Consider the following 27,688-nt stretch of genomic DNA (forward strand, 5'->3'; position numbering starts at 1 on the left):
AATGTACTGGATAAGCAGTGTACACATTACTCTTGTATAAATGCAGCTCGTCAGAAAGCAGCATCCCCATAGCAACGTAATCCCTGCAACGCTTCAGTAAACAACAAACATGGCATCTGGGAAAGACTACGCAAGCTGAGGTAAGGGACATTCCATCATTTAAACTGGTGTGTAAAAATTAGTATAGCTTACAGAGCATGTGGATATGCTTGTTCTCAACAAAAACATGACATACAATATAAACATAATAACTATATGCCGAGTGTTTATACTCATCCTGTACGTTAACTGCGTCAATCTACTTCATAAGCGGTTTCTTTTTCTTCACTTTGCATGAGCTTAAATGCTTTCATTCTATTCTTTTTTGTTTTCACGTATTGCTTGTTTAAATATATATTTTTTTAAAACACAGGACATGATATAAACGTTTTTTGATTATAATTAGAAGCTTGTTTTTTTTTAATGGTGACACAAACTTTATGAATAAAGATTTTTTTACAACGTCCCTTTCTCATTAATTACCTTCATGTAAATAATGAATATTCTAACAGTATCTCTGGTGGCCCGCCTACATGGTCTGACTTACTGACATTCTGGGATGTAAACAAAAACTGCTCTAACCTGACATTACAAGAAACACTTACATAGTTTGGTCATCTGAAAGAAGGCCTAACAAATCAACCAATTAGGTAAAAGAAGAACTAGCTCTCTAGCCAATGAGTCAAGAGTCTGAAGTCAGCGCTTCTGTAACTGATAAGAAATGTTTCCGGCAAGAGGCCAGTGGGGCTGACTGCTGATAAGGGCCTTGAAAAGGGGGGGCTAGAGGAATACGATAGTCATATTTCGCCCCATGCACAATCACTTAAGGAGAAAATTTGCCATACTGATTCTGAGGAAAGTTCAGCATTTTGTTAATCATTCAACCCAGAATATCTTGTGGTTCTACAGAAGTATGGCAATTAAATTTACAAAATATAACAGAGTCTGGACCATCTCTTTCAGTTTACAATTTAAGTACCATAACATTAAGCACTCTAACTTGAACAAACTTGTTCAAAGTTTCTTTTCTTGAATCACTTGCTTTATTTAGTTAGTTAATAGCCCTAGGAGCAAATTGGTCTGTGTACCTGTGGTTTCACTGGAAACGCCTCTGATTACAAAGGACACGTGTATTTGTCAGGTACTTGTTATCAGTTCATCTGCCCTGGATTCTTAATGAAAACATCAGGTGTACCACATATGTCTGTTATTTGCCAAGACAGCAGACCAAGAGGTTGTTGATCTTTCAGGCGGCACTGCTATTGCAGTCATAGTGGCAGTACACCAGAAATGAAATTAACAGTTATTGTTAAGAGAGACCATAATAAAGAAAAAAAAAACAAAAAAAAAAAAACAAAAAGCATAATTATAAAGCTCTTCATAAACAAACATGGCAACACAACATTTTGACCATGGCTTCAAGATTTTGAAATGTTATTTCAGTTTGCTCCAGGGGGACTGTCAAATTGTGTACTGGAAGTCATTCACAATGAAGCATTTGGTAACTGGTAGTTAACTCTTGAACAAATGCTCCAAATTCAATACAAGTCAAGCTCATTCACCATTTGTAGCATATGTTCATTACCACAAAAATTATTTTGACTTCTTAAAAAAAGAAGTATGAAACCCTGTTACAGTAAGCCAGTCACAATGCAAGTGAAATGCGAACATTAAAATACATACTTTTTCAAAAGTATAGCCAGAAGACATGTTAACATGATTAATATGATTTTAGTGTGATCAAACCATTTTATTACCTTGTAAAAATGTACACATTGTCAACAACAGTTACGAGCAGTGTAGCGTGATGCGACAAAAACAAATTGCTCCCATTATAAGCAATAGTCTCTGTCACACATGCCACCTGATAAATTCTAGTAAATCATTGGATTGCCTTTATTAGTATATGTACCATATCTGCTTTTTTTATTTTTATCTTTTTTTAATCTTTTTTTCATTTTGCAACCACTCATACATCAGCACCAAAATATCATTAAAATCTGTGATGTAGTTAGTTATTTTATCAATCGACAATGGTTTGTGGTTTCCAGCTGGATTACACAACACCACTTGTAAAATCTGAACAGAGTGTAAAAATGCACTTACTGATTATGTAAATGGTACAGACAAAAATAAAGCATCACACACTATACAACTCAAGTCGATCCGATCACAAACTCAAGTGGAAACACGTGGCCTCGTTCTATGAGACACATAGTCGCCGTTGAGGTTGCTGCTTCTCTGTTCCGAGTCTCAAAAGAAACAGGCCGAGTGCATTAGGGTGTGTCGGGTGGAAAGACGGAGACTGCGACATGAGTTGGAGTTGTAAGTGCTGTTATATTTTTCTCCACTTTGAATGCTTGTTTGCAATCTCCATTTCTTCATGGTCCAGTGTTGTGGCTGCACGTGTTATTTTTCCATTGGCTGCTCACCCTATTAAAACAGATTTGAGTCGTGGAGCATATTTTTTTATATCCTCCGACTATCTGTTCAATTTAAAGAAAAAAATACAATTTATCCAGAGGAACTGAATGATCTCCATATTACATCAGCGTGTCCAGACCTCGAACATGCTTGAACTGTTAATCTTACTCTGTATACACATAACACTGAAACGTACCTTTTCAGGTAGTGTTACAACTTCTCATATAGGGAAATAGCCAGAGCAAAACTGACCTCTATTTTTATCAGCTCGTGTCAGGTCGACACATGACTTCTCAACTGAAAATTGCAAGTAATTTTCTGGAAAAGGCTGTATGTGTGAAATGATGCCCTTTTCTATTCTGCACGGCACACATGGCGCAACTCCTGCAAACAAGACAAATAAACGTAGAACTTTTGCTTTGACACATCCAGTGTAGACAGCCTCAAGGCATTGTGATGTGACATAGCTCACGTATGGTGTAGACGGTGTATTCCTCAAGCAAGAATGCAGAGAACGGACATGCGTGCTTATTACTCTTGAAACAGTGTGTATTTTATCATTTATGGACTGGCCCCATTCACTTCTATTATAAAGAGCCTTACTGTAACTCCAATTTCTTTTTAGTAAATGAAGGGCAAAGGTTGAAATATCTTTTTGTGGTAATCAACATTACGCCACAAATGCTGTCAACAGAGCTTAACTCCTAGGCTACTGAACCTGGAACATTCCTATAAGTTTAACCATCTGCTTAGCTTTACACTTATTAGACAAGCAATGTTCTGTACTTTGCTGGGACATGAGATATGAGGCAAATGGCCTGGCACAGAGCCTATAACTTTGATAATATGGGGGAAAAGTTTCTCCAGTTCAGAGAGAAACAATGCAGCAAAAAAAGTGATGGATTTATTTTTCTCTCGGCTGCTGTGAGGGAGATAGATTTATACAGATGTCAAAAGCTCATCTTTCTTCCTCATTCATATGTTTCCCTTTTAGTGCAAATCAGAAATGTCAAAATAGGCTTGTTTCACTTTGTAGTTCCTTTAGTATTTAGATGCACTGGAGGTTAAAGGAATGTTACAATTTCAATACAAGTTAAGCTTAATCGACAGCATTTGTGGCATAATTATCACAAAAATGTGTTCCTCCTTTTCGTAAAAAAAAAAAAAACGTAAAACAAATCTGTTACAGTGAGGTAATATCAGCCATGTCATACTAAGATATTGCCAAAACTCATGTTGCATAACTGAGGGCTATAGAGGTCAACATAATATGATTAGACCGAGATCAACATTCTGCCCTGCACCTTATTCACGCTAGCGGCATCTTTTTAATTGGAATGACAACGAGGCTGTGAGGAACAGACTCTTCAATGGGCTTTACTTCAGTTTAAAGTGTTTTTTGGATCATTCCACGGACAAAACATCGATAAAATATCTGCCCAAGAACATTCAGTATACAAAGACACTCTGGAAAAACAGATGTGATCTAGGAGCTTTATATAGCTTTGTACCATTCGTGCCATTGAAGGGATGGTAAGTCTATCCCTCACAGCCTTGTTGTCATTCCAACAAGATGGCGCTAGACAAAACAGTTAGAACCAAACAGCTATTTGAAGTTTGCTCATAGTTATAAGCAAGATCAGACATGTCTTTATCAACACTAATGCTCCCTTAATAGTCTATGGGCTTGTCCTTGCTCATTACTTAACAGCCCAGACTTTTTTTGTGGCAGATGACGATTTATCACAGCAAAACAGGTTGTTTGAGACCTTCAAGCTCAGTGCCGCTTTGCTTGACGTCATGGGAAAATCAAAAGAAATCAGCTAAGATCTCAGAAAAAAAAATTGTGGACCTTCACAATTCTGGTTCATCCTTGGGAGCAATTTCCAAATTCCTGAAGGTACAACGTTCATCTGTACAAACAATAATACGCAAGTATAACCACCATGTTACCTCGCAGCCATCATACCTTGCAGGAAGGAGATGCATTCTGTCTCCTAGAGATGAACGTAGTTTTGTGCAAAAAGTGCAAATCAATCCCAGAACAACAGCAGAGGACCTTGTGAAAATACTGGAGTAAACATGTAGACAAGTATCTACATCCACAGCAAAACTAGTCCTATACTGACCTCAGGAAGGATGAAGCCACTGCTTGAATACTGCCATAAAAAAAGCAAGAATACAGTTTGAAAGTGCACAAGGACAAATATCTAACTTTTTGGAGAAATCTCCTCTGGTCTAATGAAACAAAAATGTAATTGTTTGGCCATAATGACCATCATTATGTTTGGAGGAAAAAGGATGAGGCTTGCAAGCTGAAGAACACCCTCCCAAATGTGAAGCATGGGGGTGGCAGCATCATGTTGTGGGGCTGCTTTGCTGCAGGAGGGGCTGGTGCACTTCACAAAATAGATGGCATCATGATTAAGGAATATTATGTAGATATATTGAAGGAACATTTCAAGATATTAGCCAGGAAGTTAAAGCTTGGTCGCAAATGGATCTTTCAAAAGGACAATGACCCCAAGAATACCTCCAAAATTGTGGCAAAATGGCTTAAGGACAACAAAGTCATGGTATTAGAGAGGCCATCACAAAGCCCAGACCTCATTCTGATTGAAAATTTGTGGGCAGAACTGAAAAAACATGTACAAGCAAGGAGGCCTACAAACCTGACTCAGTTACACCAGTTCTGTCTGGAGGAATGGGCCAAAATTAAAGAATCTTATTGTGAGACGCTTGTGGAAGGCTACCAAAATATTTGACCCAAGTTAAATAACATAAAGGCAATGCTACCAAATACAAACAAAGTGTATGTAAACTACTGACCCACTGAGAATGTGATGAAAGAAATAAAAGCTGAAAAAAATCGTTCTCTAATATTATTCTGGCATTTCACATTCTTAATATAGTGATCCTAATTGAACTAAGAGAGGGAATGTTTTCCACAATTACATGGAATAAAAACCGAGTTTAAATGTATTTGGCTAAGGTGACTTCTGACTTCAGCTGTACAACTAAACTCACAATGCAAAACAGTCATCTTGGCTAGTGCAGTGACATCATGTTGTTTAGTTGCAATCTTTTGCTTGGAACAGAACAGCAAATAAGGAGACATTAAATGTGTCATATTGTAGCATTGACTTATTCTCAATTAAAAAATTATCCAACACACCTAGCTTCTTTTGTAAAGGAAAAAAGGAACCTGTCGTGTTTGGTTTTAACGCGATTTTCGACATTTTTTCAGTAGGCGAGGAATTTTCCTTTCAAAACAACGCATCAACTTAGATACTGGTTAGCTCGACTAGCCGACCGGCTAAACTGACATTAACACCACCATGTTGTTAAATTTCAAAGTTTAAGTCATTAAAATACATACATATCGTTTATATATTTGACCGAAACGGTCAAATCAGAAATTATTTTGTGTCATGATTACCTTTCAGCTGCAGTTCTTGTTCAGAAATTGGACGCTTTTATCGCCGCCGTCTGCTGCTCTTTTGCGCCGACGTTATTCATTCATTTCTGAAGTTCTGAACCCGAATATCGCGACCCGAATATTTACACCTCTCCGACTAGATCCCTCCTGGTGCTCTTTTGTATCATAACAGTATGGGGTCACTTCTACAGCGGGCCGGTCATTCTGGCAGCGGCTCACACAACGGTGGCGGCAGTTGGCCGTGACGTGTCACCTGACATGACGTGACGCAACGCAGCAGGCGCTTCAAAACGAGCCTCACGTAATCCACCTGAGTAGAATTCCCCCGAGCGCAGCAGAATTCACAAGTTCACCACAATTTCTTCCTTTAAAGTGTTTTTGTGAATATGTTGTTGATACACTGTCATTCGTCGCTCTTTAGATAGCAGATTGAGCCTGCTGAGTGTAGTTGTGTTGTCTTGGATGACCTTTGGTCTGTGTAGTATAATTATATTCATGTCAAATTCACTGAATTAGCCCCAGAATATACAAGTAAGTGTGTGTGTGCATGGGATGTTTAACATTTGTAAACACATATCCTTATATCTGATTTTTAGTGTCTTTAGCATCTACTTAGCTATTTATTAGATTTTGCATACTATGGGGGAATCTTCACAGTACATGTCCTTGTTACAGTCCAGGCTGTACAGGTTTTCAAGTCAGACACATTTTCCTCATTGCAATGGGTTAATTTATTGCATAGCACAATATACACAAATAAAACTGCCTTACAAAAGTTCTACCGACTTTTCCTACTCTTTATCAGGACCAAATTGTAGTGTTTACAATGTTTAAAGACACAAAATGCATCAAGCAATAAAAAGCAGACATATAGCATAAAAACTACAAATGAGATTGTGCAGATGTTTCTCTTGCTTTTACAAAATATCTTACGTTATTGGCTTTGTAATCTTTAACCAACTTGATATTCTGTTTTCTTCCTTAGAATGAGAATCTTGGGCCATTTTTATAATATGAAACATTGTATCACAGAGCAGTAGATTCACACCAGAAACAACAAGCCAATTTTAATTTAAACAAGACAACGGCTAACAACATACAGGCCAAACTCCTAGAATTTTGCCATGTTGTTTGCTCATGTCTTTTCCCGCATATACCTGTAAAAAATACTTCACTGTGAGTAAGCATGCTTTGGAAGATAGTCTGGTTATTTGTTGAACACCTCTCTCCCTCTGTGTCTCTCTTTATTCTTTCTTCTCTGCTTCGTCCTCTGTGAAGTAGACACTGACAGTGAACTCTGATGCCTCTGTGCCATACTTGTTCTTCACCAGCAGGGCATATTTTCATGAGTCGGAAGTGTTAACAGCAAGGATGGTGTTGCTGGTAAACTTGCCGTGTTCGAACTTCAGTGAGTAGTGCTCATCACAAACTAGTTGTCTCTCATTCCTTATAGCTAACCTCAGGAACAGGATCACCCCATACGTTGCCAGTGAGGTTCAGAGACTGAAAAAGGGTGGGAAAAGATTAAATTAGGAGTTGCACCAGCTGGCTGAATAGTCCAAATACGCCACAAAAAATATATATTTTTAGTTAGAATTTGTTCTTGTTTTCCTATAAAAATATCTAAACAATATCGATTTACTTGAGAGGCTAAATGGCAATAGACATGGACCCTTTTCACATTTTCTGGTTTGGAATGCGGAAGTAAACTGTTGCAGGGTAAAATTCTATTGTGGTGAATGGGGACCACAGCAAATATTATTTGCACGTTACATAATAGCATAAAGAATCCACATTTACATTTACACAACTTTCCAAATAAGGTGGAATCACATTGAAAAGGGAACATGAAGTCTTGTTTGCAGGGAAATCTAACTAAATTCATACTTAAAAATAAAAACACTATTTTCTTGTTAAGGAAATGAAGTTTGGAATGAAGCTTTTTCTCTGAAAACAAAGTCTTAGGAAAGGAATATTCCGGGCTCAACAGAGGTTAAGCTCAGTCAACAGCATTTGTGGCATAATGTTGATTACCACAAATACATTTTGACTTTCCCCTTCTTTTCTTTAAAATAAAATAAAAAAATCTGGGTTACAGTGAGGCACTTACAATAGAAGTGAATGGGGGCCAATCCATAAACATTGACAATCCCTGTTTCATAAGTATAGCCACAAGATGTAAACAATATGTTTTGATGTGATTTTGATAAAATCACTTACTAACCTTTACTGTGTAAAGTTATTGCCAATTTTACAACTTTGTTGCCATGATGATGTAATGTCTACAAACCCTATAATAACCATACAAATTACAATTTAAACAACTTTACAGCTCAAAATATGCATGAGTTTTAACCAAAGAATTATTGTAAGTGCTTTTATAAAATTATAAGCTTCAAATTTCTGCTTTTAAACCCTCCAAAAATTGGCCCCCACTTCCATTGTAAGTGCATCACTGTAACCTCGATTTTTTATTTTTTTTTAAAGAAAAGGAAGGACGAGTCGAAATAATTGTTTGTGCTAATCAATATTATGCCACAAATGCTGTTGATTGCACTTAACTTGCATTGAACATTGAACATAGAAAATACCTTTAATACTTTATGTAATTTTGCTTTTCCAAGTAAACTGATCTTGTTTTGATCTTTGATGTTTAGATATTTTTACTTTTTAAGACAGAAACACTGTGTAAGAATTGTTTTTGTTGCAGTGTAGTTGATGTAATGTGGCTGTGTTAACTATTGAAATACTAATAAGCTAAATTAAAGTGAACCCTGAGTGCTTTGGATTACAAAGCATGTGATATGCAAACTGCTCAGTGGACATCTGAGATGGTCTAACGTATGAGATTATTTAAGTGTTCTGCAGTTAATCCAAAATCAGTTGTCCGTAGAACAATTTATGTTAATGTAAACAACATGAATCTGAAAATAGAGATATTTGCACTTTTATTTCTCTCTCGCATCATCTCAGCTGTTCCAACATTCAGCAAAAACCGCTAAAGGTACACTGCACATGTTGAGTAATTTAATGTACATTAGGTAAACACTGATCTGGTGAAATGCTTTTCTGAATGTCCAGTCAAATGATATAAATAAGTAGTTGTGCAAGCCCTGGATGAAATGTGAGGTTTTCTAGAGCAAAAGGCAGACCACTGACCACATCATCAGAGAACATATTTAGAAATGTGATATAAATGATTGAAAGTGGAGCTTGCTTATATATATTACCTTGCCCTCCTGAATAGTGACAACATCTGGCAGGCTACCAACAACACCGGCACGATCTATAGAAACACAAGTTTTTCTGTTATGAAGAAAACTGAGCTTGGTTCTTTCCAAACAAAATTCTTGCTTCTTATACAAGCTGCCTGGAATATTTGCTGAGATATATTAATCCTATCTGTTGAACAGAATAATAATCCTTTAAGCCAGACTTTCAGAGTAGACTTCTTGGCATGCTTTGGAAATTGAACACAGGGTCAGAGCACAACAATGAGAACACAAACAATCTCTTACTTCTCTCTGCTATGGCTGCCGCCCTGAAGAAGGAAAGAGATAAACATGCTGTTTTTATTTTCAAGAGATAAACATGTTGTCTTTAAATAGTATGAGTGGCTACAAAAGTGATAGATGCTTTTTACACTTTTCAATATCAGGAAATGCTTGAGCGCAAGTTTACAATTTCGCACTCGAGGGTAGTCTATTTTAGCACTGTTGTGACAGCTTATGCAAGAAGTTCATGATCATGTAAAATTAAAAGTTAAAGACACCATGAAGTCGAAACTGGAGTTTTATGTATTTTTGTCCATGTCTGTTGACGAAATGAAATTTTACCAGATACAGTTGAAGTCAGAAGTTTACATACACTTAGGTTGAAGTCATTACTTTGGACTCATTTTTTAACCACTCCACAGATTTAAAATTAACAAACTATAGTTAGGCAAGTTGTTTAGGACATCTACTTTGCACATGCCACAAGTAATTTTCCAACAATTGTTTACAGATGTAACATGCACAAGAAGAGACAGTCACAATGTCGGGGTAAAACTGCTTTAATGGCAGAAAGGCAAAAGTACAAAGGGGCAAATCCAGAGAAGCGTAGTCAAGGGGGGCGTAAGGTCGAAGCCGGGAAATCAGTATATAACAAATGGGCAAATCCAAAGAAGCGTAATACAGGGAAGCGTAAGGTCGAAGCCGGGAGATCAGAATATAACAAAGACAAATACGAGAGTAGTAGAAACAGGGGAAAGCTAGCGAAACACTAGAGCTGGCAAAGCGAAGGGGTAACTAAACAATAACCAACAAGTGTGGGGAGAAAGGGCAGAGTATATATAGAGGAAGTGAACCGTGCAGGTGAAACTAATATTCTGGTGATTGGGAGCGAGCGTGAGAGCTAGAGGGGGCGGGGTGAACTTGAGGATCAGAGTTCATTACAGTACTCCCCCCTCTGCTACGGACGGCTCCGGACGGCCGCGCTCGGTTGCGAGGAGCGCGACCTCTGGGAAGTGGTGCGGGACGATCGGGATGCTGGCGATGGTAATCCAGCTTGAGGGCTTGGTCCAAGACATCCCTCGACCGTACCCACGACTGTTCCTCAGGTCCGTAGCCCTCCCAGTCTACCAGATACTGCAACTCGCCACCCCGATGTCGGGAGTCTAACAAGGCCCAGACCGTATAGGCGGACTGACCTCCGACATCGAGTGGTGGAGGGGGTGTTTGGGATGCCGTGGGCGGGAACATGGGGCTATAAAACACGGGCTTGAGAAGGGAAACATGAAACACAGGACAAATTTTGTAGCGGGGTAGCAAAAGCAATTTATAGGTGACTGGGTTAACTCTCTGAACAATCTTAAAAGGGCCGACATACTTTGGGCTCAGCTTCTTGGACCGGAGACGGATGTCTCGGGTCGATAGCCATACTCGCTGGCCCGGATGGAATATGGGGGCAGGTCGGCATCGGCGGTCTGCCTTAGACTTCTGGGTCTGGGTGGAGCGCTGTATACGGTCATGGGTGGCTCTCCAGACCTGGGCACACCTCTGGGCCCAGGCATCCACCGCCGGAACGTCACTGGGATCGGCCTCCCAAGGGAAAAGGGGTGGTTGGAATGGGGTGAGGCGAGTCGAAGAGCTGACCAGGCTGTTTTGGGCGTATTCGGCCCAGGGAAGGTAGGTGTGCCAGTTGCCTTGGTTCTGGGCACAGTAGGCCCTCAGGTATTTACCAATCTCTTGGTTGCGACGCTCAGTCTGGCCATTGGTCTGGAGGTGGTATCCCGAGGAGAAGTTGAGTTGAATACCCAGTCTGTTGCTGAAGGCTCGCCAAAAGCGAGAAGTGAATTGGGTACCTCGATCTGAAGTAATCTCCTCGGGAATGCCGAAGTTCCTAAAGACGTGGTTGATCATGAGGTCAGCCAGTCGGGTAGCGTTGGGTAGTCCGGGTAGGGGAATCAAGCGGCACATCTTGGAAAACCTGTCTATCACAACCAGGATTTCAGTCCGACTGTCAGAGGGGGGTAAGTCGGTAATGAAGTCCATGGCGATGTGGGACCACGGTCGATCGGGTATAGGCAACGGTTGGAGGAGCCCTGCGGGAAGGTGACGAGGAGTTTTGGACTGGGCACAGACTGGACACGAGAGGACATAGTCATGGACGTTGTCCTTGAGCGAGGGCCACCAAAATCTCCTTGCGAGTAGCTCGGTAGAACGGGTGATACCCGGGTGGCCAGAACAAAGGGAAGTGTGGACCCACTGCATCAGCTGAGGGCGAATAATGGTGGGTACGTACATCTTGTTGGGGGTGTTTGAGGAGGCGTGGGCTCGTTGCCTTGAGCCTGCAGGATGGCCTCCGTCAATTCCCACCTAACGGGTGCTATGACGCACGACGTGGGGAGAATAGTCTCTGGCCCCGGAGGTTCAGAGCCGTAGCTGAAGAGACGAGAGAGGGCGTCAGCCTTGATGTTCTGGGAGCCAGGGCGAAAAGTAACAGAGAAATTAAAACGAGTGAAGAACATGGCCCACCTGGCTTGTCTGGGGTTCAACCTCTTGGCCGAGCGAAGGTACTCCAGGTTTTTATGGTCAGTGAAGACGACGAAAGGGAACTTAGAACCCTCCAACCAATGGCGCCATTCCTCAAGGGCAAGCTTAATGGCCAGCAACTCTCTATTCCCGACGTCGTAGTTTTGTTCGGGGGAGGATAGTTTATGGGAGTAGAAAGCACAAGGGTACAGCTTAGTGGGAGTCCCGTGTGGTTGAGAGAGTACTGCTCCCACCCCCACCTCAGAGGCGTCCACCTCTACCACGAACGGGAGAGTGGGATCGGGTTGTTGGAGAACAGGGGAAGTAGTAAAGGCGTCCTTTAGAGCCTGGAAGGCCTGCTGAGCGGGTGCGGTCCATGTGAGGGACTTCGGGTTGCCTCGTGTCAGAGAAGTTAGAGGTGTGGCGATCTTACCGAAGTCTCTGATAAAGCGCCTGTAGTAGTTGGCGAAACCCAGAAACCGTTGGAGCTCCTTGAGCATCCTAGGTTCCGGCCAGGACAGCACTGCGGCAACCTTGTCGGTCTCCATCTCCATGGATCCTGCAGACAGGACATAGCCCAGAAAGGAGATGGAGGAACGGTGAAAGGCACACTTCTCTGCCTTAACGAATAGGTCATGCTCTCTCAGTCTCTTTAACACCCTCGAGACGTGATTGGTGTGTTCCGAGAGCGTGGAGGAGTAAATTAAAAGGTCGTCTATGTAGATGACGAGGAAGAGGTCCAGCATGTCCCGGAAGATCTCGTTCATAAACGACTGGAACACCGAGGGGGAGTTGGCGAGGCCGTACGGCATCACCAAGTATTCGTAGTGCCCCCTGGTGGTGATGAACGCAGTCTTCCACTCGTCCCCCTTGCGAATGCGTACGAGGTTGTACGCGCTCCTGAGGTCAAGCTTTGTGAAGATCTTGGCCTTACTGACCTGCTCGAGGGCCGGCTGGATGAGAGGCAAGGAATAGGCGAACTTCACCGGTGCCTTATTTAAGGCACGGTAATCGATGCAGGGGCGAAGCCCGCCATCCTTCTTGTCCATGAAATAGAAGCCAGATGCTACTGGGGAGGTGGATGGTCGAATTATGCCAAGACTGAGCACCTCGTCGATGTAGTCCTCCATAGCTTTGGTTTCAGGCAGCGTTAAGGGGTACACTCTGCTCTTAGGGAGTGGGGACCCCGGAAGGAGATCGATGGCGCAGTCCACACTACGATGTGGAGGGAGACTAACCTGGGTCTTCTCGAACACATCAGCGTAGGAAGAATACTCAGGAGGAATGGAGACCGGAGATTTCACTTCGGGGCTCTCTACGGAGGTGGAGAACACCGGAAGGGAAATACAGTGAGACAGACAGTGGTCAGTCCAGCGCAACAGCTCCCCGTGTGCCAGGAAATGTGGGGGTTGTGAAGCGATAACCAGGGGTGACCCAAAACCACTGGGTCCCTGGGTGACTGAACAATAAAAAACTGAATGAGTTCCGTGTGGAATAAGCCCACTTGGAGGGACAATGGCATGGTTCTGAAGGAGATGAAACCCGATCCGAGGGGTGCCCCATCCAAAGAATTCACTTTGAGAGGTGGCACGACCGGACTGAGTGGGATACCTAGTCTCTGGACCAAGCCATCGTCCAAAAAATTCCCCGCTGCCACGGAATCCACTAGGGCTGGGGTAGAAAAGGAGACATGGTTAAAAATCAACATCACAGGGAGGCAGACCTGCTTCTGGGTAATGCTGAGTATGACAGACGTTCTAACCTGGTTGCTGGAGAGAGAAGGCTGGGGACAGACCGGGCAGGAGGCAATACGATGACCTGGCTTGCCACAGTACAGACAGAGGTTCTGTGACAAGCGTCTAGTGCGCTCCGCAGGGGTTAATGGGGTGCGCCCAAGCTGCATGGGTTCGGAACCGGACGGGTTTTCGAGAGGTGGGGTTTTGGTCAAGTCAGAGCCCACTGAGTGACCTCGGACGACTACGGGACTGCGAAAAGCGCGATCACGCAGGAGGTTATCCACCGTGATGGAAAGCTGAATATAATTTTCCAGCGATAGTGACTCTCCTCGACAGGCTAGCTCCATCTGTAGCTGGCTGTTCAAACCCAGGCGGTAGACAGTTAACAGAGCGGGGTCACTCCACCCGCTACCCGCGGCAAGGGTGCGAAAATCTAGTGCATAGTCGGAGGCAGTGCGTGACGCCTGTATAAGAAACACGAGGCGACTGCCGACATCTCTACCAGCTGCTGGGTGATCAAAAACCACCGCAATCTGGTGGCAAAACTGATCGTATGACGCAAGAATGGGGCTATCAGCCGTCCATAATGCGGTGGCCCATTGCCGTGCTTTGCCAGTGAGAAGTGAGATTAAAAAATGAATTCTCTCATTGTCAGTGCGTAAAAGGGGTTGATACTTCATGTATACGCTGCATTGCATTAAAAACCCCTGGCAAGCGTCCGAAGAGCCATCAAACCTCTCGGGGGTTGAAAACTCGCGGTGCTCGGGAACACGCTGGGTGTATCAACGGGTTCAGGGACAGACACAGGTGGAGCAGGTGTAAACTGATCAGAAATAGCACGTACCGTCAGTAGTATCTCCTGTATCTGCTGCCCCTGGGCTGTGAGCGCTTGGTCATGTCTCCCAACCGTAGATCCTTGGGCAGAAAGTGCCGCACAAATCCGCTCTAGTGAGCTTTGCAGGATCCATTGTGACTGTCTTCTGTGTGGTTGGTTATTATGTAACACACACAAGAAGAGACAGTCACAATGTCGGGGTAAAACTGCTTTAATGGCAGAAAGGCAAAAGTACAAATGGGCAAATCCAGAGAAGCGTAGTCAAGGGGGGCGTAAGGTTGAAGCCGGGAAATCAGTATATAACAAATGGGCAAATCCAAAGAAGCGTAATACAGGGAAGCGTAAGGTCGAAGCCGGGAGATCAGAATATAACAAAGACAAACACGAGAGTAGTAGAAACAGGGGAAAGCTAGCGAAACACTAGAGCTGGCAAAGCGAAGGGGTAACTAAACAATAACCAACAAGTGTGGGGAGAAAGGGCAGAGTATATAGAGAAAGTGAACCGTGCAGGTGAAACTAATATTCTGGTGATTGGAAGCGAGCGTGAGAGCTAGAGGGGGCGGGGTGAACTTGAGGATCAGAGTTCGTTACAACAGACAGATTGTTTCACTTTTAATTGATTATATCACAATTCCAGTGGGTCAGATGTTTACATACACAAGTTAACTGTGCCTTTAAGCTGCTTGGAAAACACCAGAAAATTATATCAAGCCTTTAGACAATTAGCCAGTTAGCTTATGATAGGAGGTGTAATGAACTGGAGGTGTACCTGTGGATATTTTTAAGGCCTACCTTCAAACTCAGTGCATCTTTGCTTGACGTCATGGGAAAATCTAAAGAAATCAGCCAAGACCTGAGAAAAAAATAATTGTGGAGCTCCACAAGTCTGGTTCATCCTTGGGAGCAATTTCCAAATTCCTGAAGGTACCACGTTCATCTGTACAAACAATAGTATGCAAGTATAACCACAATGGTACCATGCAGCCATTATATCTTGCAGGAAGGAGATGCATTCTGTTTCCTAGAAATGAACGTAGTTTGTTGCAAAAACTGCAAATTAATCCCAGAACAACAGCAGAGGACCTTGTGAAAATTCTGGAGGAAACAGGTCGACAAATATCTAAATCCACAGTAAAACGAGTCCTTTATTGACATAACCTGAAAGGCTGCTTAGCAACTAAGAAGCCACTGCTCCAAATCCACCATAAAAAAGCCAGGCTACAGTTTACAAGTGCACATGGGGACAAAGATCTTACTCTTTGGAGAAATGTCCTCTGGTCTGATGAAACAAAAATTTAATTGTATGGCCATAATGACCATTGATATGTTTGCTGCAGGAAGTACTGATGCACTTCACATAATAGATAGCATCATGAAGAAGGAATATTATGTGGATATATTGAAAGCAAAATCTCAAGACATCAGCCAGGAAGTTAAAGCTTGGTCGCAAATGAGTCTTCCAAATGGACAATGACCCCAAGCATACCTCCAAAGTTGTGGCAAAATGGCTAAAGGACAACAATGTCAAGGTATTTAAGTGGCATCACAAAGCCCAGACCTCAATCAGATAGAAAATTTGTGGTCAGAACTAAAAAAGCATGTATGAGCAAGAAGGCCTACAAACCTGACTCAGATATACCAGTTCTGTCTGGAGGAATGGGCCAAAATTCCAGAAACTTATTGTGCTTGTGGAAGGCTACCTAAAACATTTGACCCAAGTAAAGCAACTTAAAGGCAATGCTACTAAATACTAACAAAGTGTATGTAAACTTCTGACCCACTGGGAATGTAATGAAAGAAATATTATTCTCTCTACTATTATTCTAACATTTCACATTCTTAAAATAAAGTAGTGATCCTAACTGACCAAAGACAGGGACATTTTTTGACAATTAAATGTCAGGAATTGTGGAAAAACCGAGTTTAATTGTATTTGGATAAGGTGTATGCAAACTTCTGACTTCAAAAGTAAATGCATTTAAAATTTACAGCCTTTCTCTTCTGGGACAACAGACCAAAGATATTCATAACTCATCATGCACAACACCAATGTTTGTCCAATCAAATGCTCTCTAGAATGAGAATGCCCCTCCCACAATACCACATGTAACTGACTAGCAAGTATGTGCATGGCTGTGAAAAACCCTCGACATATACCCACAAAATGCTTCTTTATGAATTCTATCATTATTCACTATTTTTGTCATAGCCTTTATTATATTGATGTTGTTTATAACAACAGCTTTGAATTACTGTGTTATTTCTAAGAGTTTAGAAAGGCTGCATAACAATTATAGCCTAAAGAAATCCCTAAAGAGCTATTTAGTTACATTTGTTGGTATATTACTGATTCATCATGCACAATAACAACAAATATGATCAGTTATGAAACTAAAGCCTATTGACTATTTAAAAAAGGGCATGAGCAATTTAATGTCCCAGCTAAACTTTACTCCACTTTTTATATTTAAAGACTTACTTCAGCCTCTTGAATTCTTCAAATGCTTCCTCCCATACTGTGCAATGGAGTAACAGAAAGTTAATTGTAATTTTATAAAGATAATGACAATAATAATTATAAAAAACAGAAAGAAAACAGTAACTGAAACTTTACTTTATCCTCTAATGAATGCAGATGGACACAAGGTCCTGTGTATGTGGTCCACAAGGAACTGTTGACCAGGAACACCTGATCCCTTACCTTGTCCTGACAGATTGATAACCCTCTTGATGCCACCTTTGCCATCAAAGATATCAATAGCATATTTTCCCTTATCCTTCTATGTTGGCTCATTAATTTTGAGCCACAGCTGTTCTCCAGTGACTCCACACTGCACTCTGTCTGAGTGGGAGGTCTTGGATTCTCTGGTGCCAGGTAGAAACAATGGGACAACACACAAGAGATTGAGTGGTCATGATTTCATGAGTCTGAATTGACAAGAAAATACTGAGAAAACAAGCAAGCAAAATATTGCAAGAATTCGCATTTAACACCTAATTATTACACAGACCGTTCTGGTCCTCGATGCTGATTGTTCAATACAGCATTACAGTTGTGCTAAAATACACAATATACTGACAGCTATAACTCAAAAACCATATCACTGCACAGCACCAATGCACATTTTTCCTGAGCAACCACTGGGCAGTGCCATGAAGATTCTAATTGCTTGTTTTCTGTTTCTGGTCTTGAGAGACGCAATGTAAAATAAACCAAAACAAGTGATCCAGATTTGAAGTAAAAATGTATTTCAGGCTCAACAATTCGACTATTTTTGACCTAGAAATAATAAACCAAAGATTGTCCAATAAATCTCTAGAACTGGTGAAGAGAGGAAATTTTTACACCTGTAAACCAATCAAAGCAGCCTAAAAACAGTGATAGATAGAGAAGGAAAGGCAGCAAAAATATTAAAAAGCCTACTTGTGGAGCCCTCCAACATGAAGATCTTCAATATAGTGCACAACAAAGGAGTACAGAATGATGCCATGCTCATATCCTTGAGCTCAGTAGAAGAGATGGCCACAAGAACGGAGAAAAAGAATGCATGAAAATTACATGACAAGCACTGATCGAATAGGGCTTGAGAGGTTTAAATAAACAAAACAGGAAAGACCAAAAGCCAAGCTTTTCTCCTCCGGAGGATGCTACAGGCCAACAGAGTTAAAGAGGAAAATACAGCACCATCAAAAATAACAACACATTGACATTGATGCCAACTTATGAAAAAGTTCCAGACTTTTGGCTTGCTTGGGCTTTCTTCGGTGGTGGGTTTCTTTTTCCATTGTTTTTCACTCTTAATAAGAAGCTGTGAATTAAACAAAAATTGCAGTTCATGCCAACACGCTTCTCCTCTTCTCCACTCCTCTCTCATTTGGACTGGACCTTATCGGTAGTTGAATTCAGTCAAACATGATGGCTTTTAATACTTAATTCCCATTACTACTAGGAAATGGAGTTGCACATGATATAACAATTAGCTAAATAAATTTTTTAAAGACCATCAGAATCTGACTGATTTCTGATTTTTTTTTAAACCAAGATCCACACACGGAAGAACTACATATTTATGATATATGCACATACATTTTTATAAATGTGATAAAGAGTCAAATAGAATATGTATCTTGTCTGTATCATGTACAGAACATGATACAAACATGGTGATAAAACATGATGGAAACACTGGTTAAAAAAAGGTCCATTCGTTAACATTAGTTCATGCATTAGGTATCATGAACTAACAATGAACAATATATTTTTTACAACATGTAAAAATCTTTGTTAAAAATACAATTGTTCATTGTTTATGCATGTTAGTTCATAGAGCATTAACTGTAATTGTAATCGTGGAGCACTACTGCCCTCCTGAAACACTATCAACACCTATTTTTGAGTAGGTGGAGGCTAAAGGTCAAGTTCACCCTCGAGAGTATCTCGATATATACCCACAAAATGCTTCTTTATGAATTCTATCATTATTCACTATTATTGTCATAACCTTTATTATATTAATGTTGTTAATAACAACAGCTTTAAATTGCTGTATTATTTCTAAGAGTTTTGAAAGGCTGCATTAGCCTAAAGAATTCCCTGAATAGTTATTTAGTTACATTTTGTTGATTCATCATGCACAATAACAACAAATATGATCAGTTTTGATTTCATGCTCACTAAACATTATTACTATTTTCCCCACCCAGGCACTACACATACATAAATTAAATTAAAAAACGTGACTGTCTCTTTCAAACTACAGTCTGTGTGTAAGTTGAGAGAGAGTGTGGCCTTTAGCACAGCAAAGCCTGTTGCATCCCCATAGTATTGCATCTACTAACACTGCAGAATTTCTCATATGGATGCTGAAATTCCAGCTCCCAAAACAGCCCCAGACTTGCCAATTCACTATCCGACCTTGCCAATATCTTTGCATCCTCATCCTCCTCTTCAATCTCAATTCCATCCTTAAACCAGGCAATCTCAGTGGCAGGTTTGATGTTTCCAACCTGAAACAGGAGAAAGAAGGAAAAATGGGGAGAGGGGGATTTCAACAAGTGTCTTTTTAAAATAAAGAAATGATCCCATCTCTGACTCCTAAAGCCTTATCATGCATCTCAAATGCACATCACACTCTGGGGTGACCTCAAAACTAAGATACTCCAAAGTGAGGACCTGTGTGTGGGACCTATGTTTTTAGACATCTTTAAATAACTCAAATGTGATTTAACACAATGAAAAACAGTGTTTGATGTACCTTGTCTACTGACCCACTCAGATTCTTCTGAAGCTCTGCAAACTCTGTAAAGCAGCATAAATAAAAGAGAATCTAATCATCAAAGCATACTGAATACAGCTTCTATTGAGTGATGAATACTGTTTAGAGGCCGTTCACAAGCATTCCTCTAAGCTAGAGCACATAATACATGTTCTGCCACTCTACCTCTGCATTCAATGCCAATTTGGAGCTATAATGGTACTCTTCTGCCCTCTAAAGGACATACTAATTTAAAGTTCTGAGGGGCTGAGGAAATGTTTGGAAATGTTTGAAGAAATATATATGTGACCTGTTCCATTATTTTGAGTCACTTTGACCCAAAAACACATTTTAAGTTTCATTTCCCAGATTTTAAAAAAGACAAGTCTCAGCTTTCTAATGTTATAACTATTAATACACCACTTAATAGGTTTTGAATATTTGAGAATACGTAAAACAAACAAAAAATAAAAACAAAACAAACAAAACCTCATTAATCTTACTCAACAATAATACAATAATAATAAATTGACTCTACTCAATTGATTGAGTAAACTCTTTCCCTCAGCTGAGTAATAGTGTCTCCAAAACTTTCGTAATTAAGTTGACTTAGCTTGGTGTTCATATAGATTATACAGTATAACATTTATAGAACACTTGGTGTTCATATATATATAGATTGTTTCAGTTTCAGAATTTTTATTGAATGGACTCAAATTTAGGTCATACAATAACATCTTTACAAATTTAGATTCTAACTTATTTAAATCATTAAATATACTTATTTCTCAACAGAAATATGCCTGTACTTCAGTTGCACATGCACAAGGAGAACTGAAATAGTGTTAACAGGGTCCAACTTGACAAAACGGGACACAGATCACCCTAATGGTAACATCACATGAAAAATATATTTGAAACAAAACATAATTAATCCTACGAAAGAGTTAAACCTCTATGAATTGTTAATAACAACTACTTAAACAGCCCTTAAATGGGGGGGTGGCTGTGGCTCAGGTGGTAGAGCGGGTCGGCCACTAATCGCAGGGTTGGTGGTTCGATTCCCGGCTCTACAAGCTGAAGTGTCCTTGGGCAAGACACTGAACCCCAAGTTGCTACCAATCGCAGGCTAGCGCCATTGGTGTATGAATGTGTGTGTGAATGGGTGAATGAGTCACAGTGTAAAGCGCTTTGAATACCATTAAGGCTAAAAAGGTGCTATATAAGTGCAGACCATTTACCATATATGTAATAAAATAAATCCATTTATGCATTAAATTACCGTACCTTCTCCAATAAGCACTACGCTGGTCCGACCTTTTGCTTTGCCATCAACAAGGTTGAATGTGAAGGTTCCTTCATTAGTAACTTCCAATAAGTCCATGAACAGCTCAATGATGCCAGTGCTCTTGTTAAAGTTCATTATGTATTTCTAAAGAGTTTGACAGACAAAGTGAACAAAACATGATCTTGCATGTTGTCCAAGATTGTGTGAAAAAAATACAAAAATTGTGAGGCCGTTTGAACTAAAATGTTCAGATATACTGTACCTTTCCTTCAGTGATAATATTATCATTGAAGACATATCCACTTGGCAGTTAGAAGTAAACTTGTCAACTTCAGCCCAGAAACGCACACTTCCCTTCTCCTGAAGCTCAATGGCCATTTCAGATTTGAAGGGAATTACTGCAAAACATTGCTAATAAATAGCCTATGATAAGCTATTGAGTGGTAAATGTTTATTAGGTGTAGGACAGGATGTATTGATTATACTATGTCAGTCTGGTACAATCAATATGGTATAATTTGTTGGTTGATAAACTCATTGGTGCTTGGAATTATACAAGGTCCAGAATTAACACTAGCCAAGCACCAAATGCAAGTAAATGCAAAATAAGTAAATAAAACTTTTATATATAAATAAAAATTCCTTGTACTATGCCACCAAAACTAAAATATGAGGGGCAAAATCACCATGAGTCTTAATGGCTTTGTGACAGATACACGAATATGCAAAAAATAACAGCTAATTTTGCAAACTAAAAATTTGCCATAGGCACTTATGGCAAAAAGTTAATTTAGGACCCGGGGTGTATTACTAGGTAAACTTACTTGTATACTTGTGATCATGGCTGATGTCCAGCAAGCACTTAAAAAATGTATATGATCAACAATCCTTGGTTTTGTGCTTTACTACTCGACTGTAAGAAGAAAAAAAAACATTACAGAAGTGAATTTGTCAATCATTTTTTGTGTGGAATAATTTGTTTATGGTTCATGGAAAATAGATCATTACATAATACTCACTGCTGCTGTGCAGCCCATCATTTTGAGGAGGAGTGATCTCCTTGTGTTCCCTTGATAAGCATGGACATCACTCAAAAAAATGTGATGGGATGGAATAACCCTGGCTGCAGCCAGAGATTTAAGTGAAGGGACTCACCTTCCTCAGTGAGCATGTAGCTGGCAGACACTCCACCACTGTTGGTTATCACACAGGAGTAAATGCCCAAGTCCTCCAAAGATGGGTCATTAAATATGGCTCTGGACCTGAGGACAAACAGCAGCAAAATCACCCATTCTGTTAAAAGTAACAAGTGAATTGCACATTGTGTTAATGGAACTTTCCATCAGTGTTTTAGACAGACCACGGGTCTTTAACAGGGGGTCTGTACTGGTGCAGGGAATCGGATAATTATTGTTTGATCGTAAACTTAAGTTTGTAAATAATATATATTGGTAACACTTTACAATAAGGTTCCATTCGTTAACATATTTTTTACAGCATTTATAATCTTAGTTAATGTTAGTTAATAAAAATACATTGTTAGTTCATGTTAGGTCATAGTGCATTAACTAATGTAAACAAATACGAGTTTTGATTTTAAAAATATATTAGTATGTTGAAATTAACATTAACAAAGATTAATAAAAGTTGTAAAAGTAATGGTTTTTGTTAGTTCATGTTAACTAATGTTGTTAACTAATGGTAACAAATGGAACCTTATTGTAGTGTAACCAAAAAATGTAAATGGATTTGTAAATGGGGCTTTGTGGGGCCATGACATCTGTTACAGAGCTCCCTTTTCTTCTATTCTAATCTTTTCTATTTGCAAAAGTAATGTTTGTGAGTCTAACATTTATATTTCCTATTGATACACTAAAGCTGAAGATATAAATAACCATCTTAAGACAAATGCTTTCGTGAAACTTCTTATGTTCCCAAGACTTTTGCACAGTACTGTATGTGAATGGTGACTGAGGCTAGTATTCTGCCTAACATCTCTTTTTGTGTTCCATGGAAATCATACAGATTTGGAAGAGCATGAGGGTGAGTAAAAGATAACAGTTTTAATTTTTGGGTAAACTATCCCTTTAAGTTAACATTAACCAAAGCTAAAGTTCAACAATATGTTTTATTTTCTGTACCACAGTAAGTGTATTCAGTACAATTCAAATATAATGTACAAGTTATGACTCTACAAATCAATCATGATTATTTTAGTGGTTTTGCAATGTAAGCACCATGACAAAGTATGTAAATCCATTTATATGAAACTGTGTGCATACTCAGTAACAACGGCAACAAAAAAGAAAAAAAAAGAAAAGTATTTTTTGATTGTCCAGCCAAATGTATAATATATGTTTCAATCTGTTTTCTCTGAATCTGAGTATATTTGAGGCAAACCCGTCTGCAGATCATCTAAGAGATGACAAAAAAAGTTTTGACAAAAAGTTTAGTTACAATGTTTTGCCTTTGCATGGCAGTTTAGGCCAGGTTTAAAAAGCAACATTAATTTTAATACAATAAGTAACGAGGGTGCGGAAGTCCACTTACTGTGGGTGTCAGTGAGGAAATTGTAGTTTTTAGATCACACAAACTGAGAACCCTCTTTAAGGTCGGAGCACTCAAAGATCACATCATCTTCATCCACATCCACCATTATTTCATTGGTTCATGAGGAGAATCCAACATGTGTAATGAAATTAGAAGAGAAAAAATGGTGAGCAGCACAGATATTTTTCTCCACGACACACAGTAGCTGTGAGTATACAACCTCAACAGGGTGGGTCTGTGCCAAAATAGCAATAGCATAGAGTTGCTTTTGAGGGTCCTCCAACTCCTGCCAAATTCTTAGCATAGACGCGCAGCCTGTAAGAAATGCCCTCTTGGAGACCAAATGCCTTTATCAAACAATGACAAACCTTATAGGATGTGGCATTGACTGCCTGGAGGTTAAGCTCATGCCACTTGCTTGTGACTCCATCCTTAACTGGTCTGTAGTCTAGATAGTAACCTCTCATGTCTGCTCCACCAGGAGCTTGCCAGCCCAGCACCATGTAGTCACAAGCACTCTCCAGCAGAATCACACCAGTGGAAGGGCTTGGGACAGCTGCAGTAGCAAAATGCTTTATTTACCCTATAAGAGCACATTCACCCATTGGCTGAATTCAAATCTGTTACACCAAAAAATAAAAAAGAAAGAGCTCCAGATCTGTATCTTCAGAGATTTGATTAAAGGGATAGTTCACCCAGAAATGAAAATAATGTTATCATTTACTTCCCTTAAGTTAATCCAGACCCAAATTTCTTAATTTCTTCTGTGGAACATAAAAGATGTTATGCAGAAGGTTCAGCTCAGTCACCATTCACTTTCATTGCATAATTTTTCCATTCAATGAAAGTGAAAGGCATGAGCCTCCACATGCTGTGAGTCTCTGCAGTGTCATGCACAGTGAGCCACGTGATAAGATTCGCAGATTGACTGTCTCAGAAGCGGAGGCAACTGAGACTTGAGATTGAGGTGAGTAACCGTGTCACCACGAGGAACTACTAAGTAATGGGAATTGGGCATTCCAAATTGGGAGAAAAGGGGATAAAAAAATTCAAATAAAAAAAAGAAAGTCATACATATTTGGAACAACATGAGGGTGAGTGAATTATTTTTTGTTTCTGGGTGGGTCTCTTTAACATATACAAGTCTGATTGATATGAGCTTTTTGGGATACATATTTTGCAACAACAACAACAACAACAATAAGATCAATGTGACCAGAATGATTCAGCATTTTTCTCTGAACAACACATAGTCAAAATAAGTGAGAAACTTCAGAGCATTTTCATGCTGTTCAAACTCAACAGGCGCACATCACATTGTCAACTGTAATCATCACAATACACAAATCAGTTAATAAGTCAGTAAGCATGCCTCTCTTGCTATATATATAGTGCCTCACAAGTTACATTATGTTTTTATTAGAAACTGGATGATGACAAATCCTTCATCTCTTCCATCCCTTTGACTACAATATGCCTGGGTGAACTATGAATTTTATACAGGAAAAATAAGAAATTATATTTTGCATAAAGAAAATGAAGCCTTTTTTAAAACTGTTGTGACTATATTTTCCATGAAAAGTAAGCACAATTTCCCTCCATTCTCAAAAGCATTCTATTATTGCAATGAGAAATAAAAAATAAAAATCTTGCTATTTTATTTTTCATTCTATATTACAGTAATAAGAATTATATAATTTTGCATTAGAGTAATAGAAATACATTTTTTCACATTTGTTTCACAAAATAATAACTTTTTTTTCGAAATATGCTTAGTCGGAACAAAATGTCACAATGCAAAAAATCTTAATGTTTCTAAAAGTAGCCTTTGTTTTCTTTATACAGAAAATAATTTATTATCTTCTTTTGATTTTGGAGTGAGCTATGACCAGGATTTCATGAGATTCTCCTACCTGTCTATGATACACTGGTCATATTATGATTAAAGGGTAGTTGACATAAAATCAACTGTGTCCTTGAGCAAGGCACTTAAATCCAGGTTGCTCCGGGGGGATTGTCCCTGTAATAAGTGCACTATAAGTCGCTTTGGATAAAAGCGTCTGCCAAATGCATAAATGTAAATGTAAAATACTTTTGGGAAGTGTTAATGTGGCAGGGCGGAGGGCGGGGCCGGGTCGTGATCCTACACACCCGGACCCGTATTAGGCTAATCAAGCCTCCGAGAGGGATAAAGGTCGACTGCAGAGGATCGTGCGGGAGAGAGAGATCGTTTATGGACATGTCCGTCATATGTGTGTGTTTGTCTTTTGTTTAGGTTTTTAATTAAAATATTATTTACATTGTCAAGCCGGTTCTCATCTCCTCCTTTCCATTGACTGCTTTACACTGGTGCCGAAATCCGGGAAGGAGGAGAGATATGCTGTAGTAGAGTTCTCAGCACTACCGTCCACCCCAACGGAGCAGCCGCGTCCATCTGCCAGGGGACGAGAAGCCCAGCCGCCTGGAAGCAGACGACGGCCGCCGACCGTGAGGGAAGAAGGGGCTCCTAACCGACCGCCTGGAACGGTCAGGGCCACTGCCAGGGGCGGAGGAGTCCCCTACCAGCCGTTGAAACGCGCCGGGGTTTGAGACCGCCGACCGCGAGTGGGGAGGGGCTCGCTGCCGACTGCCTGGAGCGGGAGAACCGCTGCCAGGGGCAGGGGAGACCCCTTCTGTTCCCCGAGAACGCGGCGGGGCATTCCGTCCATCAGGGGCTGGAGGTCTGCTTCTGATCCGCCCGGAGAGGCGCGGCTGTCGTCCGATAGAGGATGGAGGAGTGGCCGGGGAACAAGCTGCGGCGTATCGGAGAACTGGCGTGTAAGAGTTTTTTTTTTTCATCTCTCTCTCCTCTCTCTCTCTCACTGCCACTCTGCGTTGGCCTTTTCCCTCTCTTTTAAATTTTACAGTGTTTTTTATGGGGGATACTACACTGTTCCAGGAAGTCCCCCCCCAATTTAATTATTTCTGTTTCCCTCCCCTTGTTCCCTCCCTCGTCCAGGTAGATGGGGATGACCTGCCGGCAGATGGGTCTTAGGGCATGCCCTCCCCCAGGGAAAGAGGGGGGAGTGTGTACGTCATGAGAGAACGAGGGAGGTGATCCTACACACCCGGTCCCGTATTAGGCTAATCAAGCCTCCGAGAGGGATAAAGGTCGACTGCAGAGAATAATGCGGGAGAGAGAGATTGTTTACGGACATGTCCGTCATATGTGTGTGTTTGTCTTTTATTTAAGTTGTTAATTAAAATATTATTTACATTGTCAAGCCGGTTCTTGCCTCCTCCTTTCCATTGACTTCTTTACAGTTACATTCTATATTCCATCCAAAACTATTTATAATGTTTTTAAAGTGAATTAATATTATTATTTAAGCATATAGCTTTTATTGTCTCAAATTAATTGAGGAACGAAATGCAATTTTAGTTTTGTATCTTTTAAAATTTCATTACACTGCAGGACTTTCCATTTACCTTTTATATTCATTCAGAATTTAACCTAAAATCTTATGTATGTTGATAAAAAGAAAATTAAATGGACACGATATGCTTCAACTACCCACACACTGTTTTGTCACAGTCTGAAGTAGTTGACTTAATGTGCTCTTTACAATTCTGACAAGACGTATGGTGACCTTCGCTCAACTCATTCTACCACAGACCCTGCTCATGCATGGGCTTGCATCACACACCCTGCAGTCGTTCATAATACAGATATACAGTACAAGCACACCTGAATGACAACACCCAGACACTGCTCTCTGATTAAACCCCTATTGTCTCTCCCACATGCTGCTTTATTATTCTCAGCACCAGGACGTGTCTGTCATGCAGAGTTCACAAAGGGAATGACCGTGTGTTTGTGAGGGAAATAAATGAGTAGATATACTAAGGCATGGCATGCAGAGGTAAAATTTGGTTTAATAAGATTTTCATGCAGCATGAAAGCTCAGTTTAGTTTTTCCAGCTCTGTGGTATGCAAAGTATGAGTGGCAGTGCATGGCACATTATAGACTATTGCACATATAGAGAGAGTTTGAAAGATGCTGGTAAAGGAGAAGATGAAGCTGAGAGTGGTGACAGAAATCAGGGAAACAACGTATCACAGATAATA

General features: G+C 40.3%; 2 protein-coding genes and 1 pseudogene across 2 annotated transcripts in view; 1 reads left to right on the forward strand and 2 right to left on the reverse strand.

Annotated features, from left to right (window-relative positions):
• The window catches only part of LOC127645296 (phosphatidate phosphatase LPIN2-like), a 36,625-nt gene extending 30,487 nt beyond the window's left edge, over window positions 1-6,138 (reverse strand). Inside the window, exon 1 of the mRNA XM_052128869.1 lies at window positions 5,903-6,138. The gene's annotated coding sequence lies outside the window, so the exon portion shown is untranslated. The remainder of the gene's footprint in view (window positions 1-5,902) is intronic.
• LOC127645305 (myosin regulatory light chain 2, smooth muscle minor isoform) overlaps window positions 1-27,688 on the forward strand; it is a 352,700-nt gene that overhangs the window by 311,547 nt on the left and 13,465 nt on the right. The gene's annotated exons all lie outside the window — the stretch shown is intronic.
• The window catches only part of LOC127645666 (myomesin-1-like), a 28,748-nt pseudogene continuing 7,679 nt past the window's right edge, over window positions 6,620-27,688 (reverse strand).

The sequence above is a fragment of the Xyrauchen texanus genome, chromosome 6 (genome assembly GCF_025860055.1).
Source record: "Xyrauchen texanus isolate HMW12.3.18 chromosome 6, RBS_HiC_50CHRs, whole genome shotgun sequence".
In the NCBI taxonomy this organism is placed as follows: domain Eukaryota; kingdom Metazoa; phylum Chordata; class Actinopteri; order Cypriniformes; family Catostomidae; genus Xyrauchen; species Xyrauchen texanus.